Source organism: Lontra canadensis, unplaced genomic scaffold (assembly GCF_010015895.1).
Source record: "Lontra canadensis isolate GAN:19392208 unplaced genomic scaffold, GSC_riverotter_1.0 scaffold73, whole genome shotgun sequence".
In the NCBI taxonomy this organism is placed as follows: Eukaryota; Metazoa; Chordata; class Mammalia; order Carnivora; family Mustelidae; genus Lontra; species Lontra canadensis.
Window position 1 is genome coordinate 10,250,121 of NW_022631067.1, and position 11,732 is coordinate 10,261,852.

At 41.7% G+C, this 11,732-nt stretch overlaps 1 pseudogene; it reads right to left on the minus strand.

Moving 5' to 3' along the window:
- Nucleotides 1–554: 554 nt before the first annotated feature.
- Nucleotides 555–674, minus strand: LOC116881355 (annotated as a pseudogene).
- Between the last annotated feature and the right edge of the window lie 11,058 nt (nt 675–11,732).

Below are 11,732 nucleotides of genomic sequence, written 5' to 3' on the forward strand. Positions count from 1 at the left end.
TGCATTAACTTTTTAATAGCATTTCCTACATTCCACCCAGAAAATTCATGCCTATCTTTCTCTCAGTATACCACCAAGATTTGTTTGGTTCTTTGATTCAGTCCAGCATCAGTAATTTTTACTGATTGTCGTTAAGATGTATGGTGATGTTTAAAGCACTATAATCCATCTCTATCCTTGGAGATTTTGATGGAGTAGTGCAGTACTCCTACAGCTTGCTGTTGTCAGCTTTTCCATCAGCATCAATTAGAAAAGACACCAAGGAACCATATGTTTGTCAATTATTTTATCAAGGGAACAAGTATAGAAACATTCCTTGCAAGCACTCAACAATCATTATTGCATGCAACTAAAAGGAGTACATTCTACTTTTTTTTCTAGAAAATAAAACACAATAGTTTTACAATTCATTTAATGGCAACTGGTAATCACCAAATTAGCAATGGTTATTTTCAAAATTTATCACACTAGCTATGCTGTCATTTCTCAAGGATGATCAGATACCTAGAGCCACAGACACTTCCCACATAAGAGGCTCATATAAATCAGACTTGGTTTATCATAAGTATTGATAAAACCAGACCTAGGGGAAGAACTAGGTCTGGGGACACATGCATGGCTGTGTTTAGGCTGCCCTGATTATTACAAAATCAGAACAGCAAGAATATTCACAGAATAGGTTTTACTTTTTAAAAAATCCACATGTATATACAAGGCCATTATCCTCAGGGTCCTCATGGCAACCCTGCTTCTAAGCTCATTGATCTTCTTTAATGAATTACCTGCTTTGTTGACATCTGCACTCAATTCCAAAGTCAACCACATATTTCCTCAATAGTTCACCTCGCCATTTCCATTTATTTGCAGACTGTCCACAGAGACAACCCACTAAAAAGAGGACAACACTCACCTTGGAACCAGAATGCTTGGGTCCAAGCTTTAACTTGTAATTTAATCAACTGTGCACAAAATCTGATTTTCCTCATCTCTGTTTCTATGTGAATTATCTTACACTCCTTCCTCATATTCTCCAAACAAGCAGGTAGTAAAAGTATTATCATTAGAAAAAGCTTTGGAAACCCAAACACAGCCGTTGTCCTTGCTTGGTGGAAAGTCTAAGAGATAGCCATCTGTTCTCAGAAGCTCTGTGGTGTGGACTATGGGGATCTGCCTCACAGAAACCAATATTAGTTTATTACAAATGCATTTGCAGAATCTTAGACACAGTCAACTTCAGGTCTTAACCTAACAACATGTTTCATCCAGTTGGATCCTCAAAATTCCCTGGGAAGATAAGGAGGCAAGGGACCATTCTTCCCATTTTGCAAATGAGGAAAGGAAGGCTTCAGGCTCAGCAAACTGACCAAGATCACAAAAACAGAGAAGGGCCAAACCAGACCTTGATTTTTCAACTTTTCTAATCCCTAGTTGTTCACCTTGCAACACCTTTAACAGGAAGGAACAAAGCAGTGCACCAATCCCTTCTCAGTGCAGGGAATGACAATTTAATAACCAAGAGATTTAATGTACCTCCCAAAAGATTCACTTCTCCTCTACTACTTACACTGAAAGAGTCAGGTTTATTCTACATTCTCATAAATCGATTTAAAACAATCAGGAGAAAGCTCATTAAGCTTCACCTACACAACAAAAATAAAATACTTAGCATTCATGTGTAACTTCCCATTTTGTAGACACTGACAAGGAGCTATCAAGCATTTATTTCATAGATGGCTATTATAATTATTTCACAACACAGAACACGTACATAGGCTTCTTTTTTATTGGAAAGAGAGGTTTTACAGGCCAATTTAACCATACCACTTTCAACGTGAGAGCACCCAGCCTCAGTCTGGTGGGACGCATTCTTGAAGTCTTGCACGTTTAATTTACAATGAGCTTCAATAAATTGTACTCTGTAGCTGTTTCACATGATAGAGGTCATGCACACATGCGGAAGCTTAGCTGTAGACAGACACTATGTGGTGCATTCTAGTCATTTCCAGCTCAAGATACAGAAGACTCCAAACTCCTACAGTAATTAGAGGTTGGCAATCTCTTTGACTCAGTGAAATGAAATACTATTGAACCCAGTTTAAATTCTTAAGTTTTCAAGGAAAATGAGTGATTCCAGAGCAGCTTTTGCAGGTGTATGTCTGCACGAATAAGACACTAGAGGGCCTGACCACAATGGTGATGGCTGCAAGGTGAAGGACGGATTTGAAACAAGAGGATTTTGTATGTTGCAAAGTAGTATGGACCGAGAGAGCCACCCATGCAAGCTCTTCACACGTGTCTCACGAGATCGTGGCTTGGCGGCACTGACTGCTTGTTACGCGTGTTCAGTTCATCAATAAATGGAATAGAAGACCCAAGCCTACCTTTTTAATTATAAAATGCTTTTCTCTCCCTCATAATCAGACTTCCACTCATTTCGGCACTGAAAAAAGAATGTCATCATCATAATTCCTAGTAGCTTGCTTCTGTTTCCGCTTCAGCAGATACCCTGTAGATGGGAAGTCACATAACAGCTTTGCATCCCATCAAGTCGCCTCCACCCGAAAACAGCTGCAATGCTTATCTAATTAAACCCCAGCGCCAAACTGTGAGCTGGTGCATCAATCATTAATATTGTATTTTGGATCACTTTAAATTCTGACTGAGGGTACGTGGCTCCGCACACACTGGTCTCTGAAGGAGATTTTTCAAATAATCTTTAAGTGGCATTGAAAAAATAAAACAAGCTGCCTGCTGTTTGATGAGAGCTCTAACACCCTGCTGTACCCTGATTAGCTGTTAATACTAATTGAGAGATGAATATTGCTTATTCCGAAAGGTTAAGGATTTTTTTTTTCTTTTATCATGAAAAGGAAAAGGCAGTTCTTCTTGCCTTGGAAACGTGGCTCTTTGCCCAAATTTTCAACAGCACCAAAAGAATGGTGGTTTCTGGGTCTCTTGTCTACAGGGTGTGGAGTCATTATACTGAATCACTTCTTTACTCTGCGGGGCCATCCACAAGTTAGTGAACTGTGATCTCCACGTGGGATTTGCACATTCATACCCTACATCTGGAACGTGGAAATGGTCTTTGCAGAGATCTGATAGCCCAGAAATATTTATGTAAATCTCTGTCCTGCTAAGGCACATGTTGATGTACTTGGGTTCAAGCTCATAAACCAAGAGGAACAGCTTCCTACATTGCTATTCTAATAGACTAAAGCCAACAGGCTAAGCCAAATGGGACAATTTAGACAAAGAGAGACTGGCAAAACCAAATGAATGTCTGCTTCCTTCCAGCATTCTAGGAAAAATACCAAGCAGCTGTGCCAAAGCATACTGCCTTTCTTTGTTAGGAAAAATACTCTGACCCTCTCGAAATCAGGGGATGCAGTCGGCACCAGGTTCAGTAAATCTGTATGTAAGACAGATTTCCTAATAAGGCATGCTCAACTGCAGAAACACAACGCATACCTAGCTCTGCACAAACACAGCCTAAAAATTGTAAGGACATAGAACAAAGCATAGGAACCATGAGGTTCTCGTTCCTATAAGCCGAAACACCTGGGCCTTTGCCAGGGTACTGCCTGGCACTTGGCCGCATCATCTAGAGTGATGGGAAGTCTTGGAGAATACAAATAAGAGAAGGAGGATGATTCAAGAGTAGCAAAAATATAAGGAAAAGACAGAGGCTTGGGATGGCATAATGCAGAGAAGAGAAGACTAAATGATTTATCAACAGTCTGTAAACCCACATGAAAGACCCCAGTGATGCTTAGAGGCATCTCCTGAGTCTAATTAACACAGATCAGGGCATGGGGATTAAGACTGTCAATATAGTTAGGCTAAAACTACATTTCCCAGAATTCCTGTGTGTGGGGGTAATTCTGAGGGAGGGTAAGAGTCATCTTGCAGGTGATTTGGAAGATGGTAGCCATATTACTTTGAAGGTTTTGAAGATCAGAGCCGGGCTGGAAGCATTATTGATCTGCCTGCTTACCTGCTGGCCTATGCAACTCTAGCTTCTGCTGGCTCCCCTCCTTCAACTTCTGTGACTCTGTGTCCAGGAGAGTTTTTATCTTCCTGACAGAGAATGCCAGCTGCTCCTGGTCTGCAACCCCATCATCAAAGTTGGAGGTTAGAAGGCTATGAGAGACCAACACAGATTCCAGTCCATCCTCCAGATCCCAGCTAGTACCTGTGGCTCCTAGCTTATTCTTGCTTTCCCCACCTCACATCCATCTTACCTCCCAGCCCCTAGTCATACCCACACTCCTATCAATGGGGCTATTGTGACCACACTCAGAGAGAAGAGTAATTTTCTTTGGCCTGTAGTGGTTTAACTACAACATTGTAAGTAGCTCACTGTGCAGCTCTGTAGAGATTGGGGCTTGGAAATCCGTGCTCAGGGCTTCCTGAGTAATGAACGGTCTTTGATCCAGAAACCTCATGTTTGCTTCCTGTCGGTATATCTATAGTTGTGGCAGGCTGATCTGTCCACTTGTAAAGGAGAGTGAATCTCACACTCTTCTCAGTTTCAAACTTAACATTTTCCACAGAGACTCCCATAATTTCCACAACCCTAACCCCTTCTTTGATAATGAGACATATTCCAGCAGAGAAATAACCCCCTCTTCGAGTCCTCTACTTTCCAAGTAAGGCAGAACAAGAATGTGCCAAATTCTCTGCTTTTACTAGAATGCACTTCCCAGAGGTATCTGGAAAATGGAGGATGGCCATTTTGCTTTTCCTCTGTGCCATTCCTACAACCCACATGAGAAAAGAACCCCCTGTCTCCTTCTAGAAAGGTCTTCCACAGTGCCCTACCAGCCTAACATCACTCCTCACTAACTGTTCTTCAGGAATGCAGAGCGCATCTCGGATGAGAGTGGATGGATTCTGAATCCAGTCTTGTCACCTACCATCTCGGTAACTGGGACAAGCCGTGCAACATTTCTGAACCCCAGTTTTCTCTTGCACAAATCTGAGGGGTGCCTGGGTGGCTCGGTGGGTTGAGCACCCGTCTCTTGGTTTTGGCTCAGCTCAGGATCTTGGGGTTGTAAGACTGAGTCCCATACTGGGCTTTGCGCTCAGTAGGGAGTCTGCTGCAGGATTCTCTCTCTCCCTCTGCCCCTCCCCCTGCTTGCTCTCTCCCTAAAATAAGAAAATAATAATAAATAAAATTTATTTTTTTAATTTTTTTAAATTTAAATTTATTTTTTAAATAAAATAAATAAAAGAAAATAAGTAAATAATCTTTTTTTTAAAGAAAAAAATTTGAGATAATGTTTCTTTTGTCTATTACAGGCTGTGACCAACAAAATAATACATGTGCAAATGGGCCATAAATGATCCCACTCTAGTTACTGTAAAAAAGAATCTTCATTTAGTTAAGCAATAAATGTAGAGTCTCTGCTCAGTTGTCTTTGGTATACTTGGGCCCATATGCTGGTGATGGGCTTCTCCAATGTGACAGTCCCTGACCTTTTGTCTTCCCATTTTCAAGAGTCCACTATTTCCCTGCCAAGTCCTCTAGTTTCCCCCCACGATAGGACAGAACCTAACTTTGAATCTTAACTAGCATACCTAAGGCCTTTAGACCCTACTAACTCTCATTAGTCCTTTTTTCAGAAGATCAGATTCTGCTCCCAATATCCCTTTCCTACTGAATGAGTTATTTTCTGTGAAAAGACAAACTACCTAAAGTTGCAATATCACACACTCTGCTTTTTTTTTTAAAGATTTTACTTATTTGATAGAGACGGTAGAGAGGGAACACAGACAGGGGAAGTGGGAGAGGGAGAAGTAGGCCTCCCGCTGAGCAGGGAGCCCAGTGTGGGGCTCGATCCCAGGACTCTGGAATCATGACCTGAGCCGAAGGCAGACGCTTAATGATTGAACCACCCAGGCACCCGTATCACACACCCTCTTTGCTTCCACTTTGCTGTCTGGCCTGTTTCCATTATGATCATGGTGTCCTACTGCTGAATTAGACCCTCACTTTCTCTTCTGATATAAAAAGTTGATTATCTCTTCTGATTTGCAGAGTTGTACATGATTCCCAGTTGAATGTTGGATCTTGGATCCCAAGTGTCCTTCATAGGTCAGCATTAGAGATAATGTCCTTTTTTATTTTCCATCTGTATTAGTTACAGTGATGGCCTTAATTCTTTGCCTGTCCCTATACATTCTAGTAGGCAAGGTAAATTCCCCAATCCTAGACTTAGTATGCAATTCATTTTGGCTAATGGGATGTGAGCCAATGTAGCACAGAGTCTTGAAAAGCCCTTGCATGTTGGTACTTGCCTACTCTTGGGCACTTGCTACCAGTATGAGAGCATAGCCAAGCTAGCCTGCTGGAAGATGAGAGACATATGGAGCAGCACTAAGTTGCCCCAGTGATCACAGCAAAGGGTGTCCTAGAACAGCTGACAGTCAACCAACTTCCAGATATACAAGCCCACCCAAAAACACACATCCATAATTAATAAAAAAAAAAAAACCCACATTATTTTAAGCCATGAGTTTTGGGCTGCTGGTTGTGTACCATTACTATGCAATAAATAATGGACTCAGAAATTGGTAGACAGGTGCACAGGTGTTGCTATAATCCAAACCCAGAAATCGGTAGACAGGTGCACAGGTGTTAATATAATCCAAACCCAAAACTTGTTTGTGACTATTTGCTAAGTAAAACCTAGAAAAAATTTGAAATAAAACTGCTAGAAACCTCTAAAAAGTGCTAAGAAAACTGTTTTAGGAGGATGGGAGGTTGGTGACTCGTGTTATCCTAGTGGCAAACTGTAATGTAAGACAGAAAATACTCCTGATGAAATTCTAGACTTGAGCAAAGAAAGTTGAAGCCGAATACTGAAAGTGCCAGCTGTTTCTAACTAGCTGTATATGATGAAGAATTACAAGGAAGAGATGAACTCAGAAAATAATATAGATGTGCCACACTCTGCTAGTTTGGAATAAAACTGATTTTCTTCTCCAACCTTTCAAGCCAGAAAAGATTCTCAAATTAAGACATGGCCACGGGTAAAGACCAAATTAAGGGTGTGTCTGTTAGACCTTCTGTTAAGACTTCTTGCCGACCCACAAAGCTTAACAAATGGGCTTTCAGGATTTTTTTTTTTTTTTTTTTTTTTGAGAGAAAGAGAGAGAGAGTGGGAGGGGATGGGGGAGCTGGACAGAGAAAGAGGGAGAGAGAGAATCTCAAGCAGGGTCCATTCCCATCATGGGGCTTGAGCTCTCAACCCTGAGATCATGACCTGAGCCAAAAATCAAGAGTCACATGTTTAACTAACTGGCCACCCAGGTTCCCCTCAACATTCTTAAGGGCATTGTCCCACAGCAATATAAAATAAAGAAAACATCAAGAATCACATAGAGAAAGAAGGATGTCTCCACAAAATTGTGGGTTGTGCTTTTAACACATAGAGTAACCTAAAAAGAACCAACTGTTCAAGATATAAGAAGTAGGTTGAGAAAGTTGTTCCAAGGGTACATCTTCCAATTCCTTTTCAGAAATAGCCAAGAAGGAAAACAAAAATGAGGACATCTCAGACAGCAGAGGTAAGAGCTGTGGAGAACAGCAGACTGGAGAACCACTCTTCGAAAGCAGTATCTATGTCCTATCAAGGCACATGCCTCACTCCCAAAGCACGTTTGACCTTGTGACTTACCCTGAGCAGTGGAAACTAACAGGTATGATGCAAATACAGTCCTAAAACATGCTTGTGCATTGTCGTTTACTCACTCCTGGCCTCTGCCATCATCAGGAGAGTGGGCCTGGGTCAGCCTGATGCAAGACAAGACATCTACAGAGAAGAACGGAGCTGCCCCAGTCTTCCCAGCCAAATTCCCCAAATTCATTCCAGATCAGCTGACAGATAGTCAACCACCCCAACACATGAACTATACATTCTTCTTATCTTAAGCCACTGGGTTTTGGAGCAGTTTCTTGTGCAGTATATTCTGAAATAAATAACAGATATACCATCCCTCTTTGTTCTACTCGCCTTCCATGTGACCAAAGTCTCAATGTGCCTCTTACCTGTAGTCACTCTCTTCTACTACTTTCATTATTATCCTCACTTCTAGTCTCAGGAATTATGTTACAGATGTATACATGCTTCCTACAGAGCCCTACCTAAGCCCCCTTCCTGTTACTAGAGATGTTTTTTACAATCACGATACTCCCCTCCCGGAGCATCTACTTCTGCTACCCCTTGAGCATGTTGGCAAAACTCTCTAGGTCTCATTTTCCTCCTCTATAAAATGAGAAGTTCAGAACACTGCTAGATACAATCTACATTCACACGGCACCTCCTATGCATCATGTCACATTTTTTTTTTTTTAAGATTTATTTATTTACTTGACAGAAAGAAATCACAGAGAAGCAGGCAGAGAGAGAGGAGGAAGCAGGCTCCCCGTTGAGCAGAGAGCCCGATGGGGGGCTCCATCCCAGGACCCTAGGATCATGACCTGAGCCGAAGGCAGAGGCTTTAACCCACTGAGCCACCCATGTGCCCCACGTCAAATTTTTTTTATATGTCATCTAGTGTCCTAAAACAGGATGTGGTAGATACTGTTACTTCCATTTTACAGATGAGGAAGTACGGGGGACAAAGCCTCCCCAGATTTCCCAAAGTTCTCTAGCAGGCAAGAAGGTCGGTTAAAGTCTTTTTAGCCTTAGAAGGAAGGAAAGAGAGAGAGAGAGAGAGAGGAAGGAAGGAAGGAAGGAAGGGAGGGAGGGAGGGAAGGAAAGCAAACATGGACCAGTAACAGCAACCAAAAAAAATTGGGAAGTGCTTCAATAGAAAAGAAGCCTAAATTTAGTCTATTCTGCTCAGAATTAAGTAAAATTTGTCATATTCTGCAGTAAGGACTCTCATATGCTTGAAAGGCAATAGGTTTAGCATGTGTAACAGAAACAGCCTCGCATGCAAGTGACCACTTCCTGTGAATCAGGAGTCTTTCCTCTGGGCACTCTTTCCCCCACGACAAATAACTGAAACTCTGAAGTTGGCAATCAAGTCCTTTATACCAAGCACTGCTCTTTTACTTGATTGTTCATTCCACACAAACATTTACTGATGAATGCCCATGTGCCAGGCACTGTGCCCTCGCTTTGCCAGCCATGCAGCCCAGAGCCAGACAGTCTGGTATCTGAGCTTTGAAGGCCAAGAACCAAACGTTTATATCTGGCATTTTCTAATTAAGTAAACCATTTTTATGCAATAATGGCAGGGTCTTGAGATACAATGCAAACGTTGACAAGCTGACTGGACTCAAAGAGAAGTTGCTGGGAGATTTCCCACAAGGCCAGGCTCTCAGATGAGATGATTCCTGAATCTAATGTGTTCACTCCCGTAAAGCTGGGCACCAAGAGTGATGCCTGGCCCACAGCTGGTAGCTATTTTTCCCCACTTGCTATGCATTTGAATCTCCCAGTGAACTCCAAAAACAGAGGTGCCCAACCAGCCTCTCCCCCCAGGAGATGCTCCTCCGGTGGGTGGGGGTCGTCTGTGGCGTTTCAAGCTCTGCAGGTGATTCTTACACTCAGCCAGAGGTGAGAACCAGTCAGTGGGCACCTGATGCATATTTTCAACGTATGAAAAATGAATGACCAGGTATTATTAAAGGAAAGGGGTTCCGCACTCTTAAAACCATTTGGTACACTGCTGGGTATAAAATCTAAGAGCAAGAAAGGAATAGGAGGGAATGTAGAATTATGCACAGCAAAATGTGCAGGAAAACCAGATGTACTGTAATAGGTAAACATCTTACAGAAAGAGGGAAGAAACACAGAGGATGCTTTTAACGCCAAAACATTCCCTAGGCCCTTCTGAGATCATAGGTATACTTTATAATCTTTGACATGAAAACACATGAAAGACAAACCCCTATGAATTTCTTAATGTTCTTAAATAATTTGAATTAATTAATTTTAAGGGCTACTTCCATTTGAAAAATACTAATCCTTAATATCCAAGACATCACTCAGCATACAGACACGGTGGATAGCTACATGGACTCGGGAAGTAATTCAGCCCCTCACTGGAAATCGTGGTCTGCAAATCGGGAACCTCAGACAGAGACCACCTACTAGCAATAAGACTACAAGGAAATGTTTATGCATCTTCAAGAAAGAGGCAAAATTAGACCATTTAGTGATAAGGAGCATCTTAGATTTCTACATGGCAGCAAAATAACTCATCAGGACCGAATGCAAAATTTGGGATTTTTTTTTTTTTTGATAAGTTGTCATTCTACAGAATAGGCAATTTTGGTATAAAAAAGAAAAAGAAAGAAATTAGATGAGGCTCTGAGCAATAAAAAATGATGCAGAAAACATCTGAGGTAGAACAATTCTAATATTTTCTCACCATAGAATCAAGTTTGACATAATAATATCAGGACAGACATGACCAGGGAGAGAAAAACCATTTGATTATTCAATTTTGGGAAAAGGTGCTATTATAAAATAACAGCATTGGTTAGGGAAATAATATCAAATGCATAGCTGAAAAAGTAAAAAAAAAAAAAAAAGAAAGAAAGAAAAAATCCCATAAGAAGTCAAAAGATCATTTAAAAAAACTTATTGAAAGTCCAGGAGAAAAATGTACACCCAAGATCAAGGTCAAAAGGTGATTCTTAAATAGAAAGCATTGTGATTAAAAAAGCCAAGTAAAGGGGCTGTCATAGAAAAAAGTAAAAGGCATCTTATTGAATGGATACACTGCTGATACATGAAGGTCACAGAAGGTCACGATATAGAAACAGAACCGTTGCTCTGGCTTCTCTTGTCTTCGTGCTTTGCCATATGACCCTGAGCTGTTCTCAGGACATCGTTAGGCTCAGGAAATGAACAAGGTGGTGAGATTTAGGATTCGACCATACCCAAGGCTCGCTTACCACAATTCCTTTTCTCCCCACACACTTCCAACGTTATTGGCCATTTGATACGGATTGCTTCACTTAAAGGGGCATATCTAATGTCCTGTAATGTATTCCTACGGATGCGGAATCCAAATCACCACAGAACTATCTTTGTTTTCACTTTTTTTTTTTTTTTTTTAAGAGAAAGTGCGCACACGAGCCGGAGGGATGGGCAGAGAGAGAGACAGAGAGAATCCCAAGCAGGCTCCAAGCCCAGTGTGGAACCCGCTGCAGAGCCCAACACAGGCGTGACCCCGCAACCCTGAGATGACGACTGGAGCTGAAATCAAGAGTCGGAAAGTCCAGCTGACCAGCCACCCGGGTGCCCATGTCCTCATTTTCTCCTCAGCAATGTCTCCGGAAGTCTGGTGCTCTGAATGTCGGTCCAGAGGCTCCTCGACAAAAGAGGGCTCTGTGATGAGATAATTAGGATTTGTAAATATGCTTCGAAATCCAAGGTTTACAACATCAATATTTCTCCCATCGTTTCCCAAATTTATTTGACCTCAGATCCCCTTCATCATGTAATCTTTACTAAAATTCCCTAGTAATGATCTTCCTTGACATGCAGTTTGGAAAACCTTTACTCTAAGATATTCTGAAATCTACCCCTTCACTCAACAAACACACTGAGTTCCCACTAGGTGCCAGGAGCCCGTCAGTGTCTGAGGTGCTGCATGGACGGGACATGCGTTGTGCCTGGGTCTTCATGGAACCTGTTTTCTAACAGAGCAAATGCATTGCCTGTGTCACCCAACACAGATTCCTCATCATTTCCGTTGCTGCT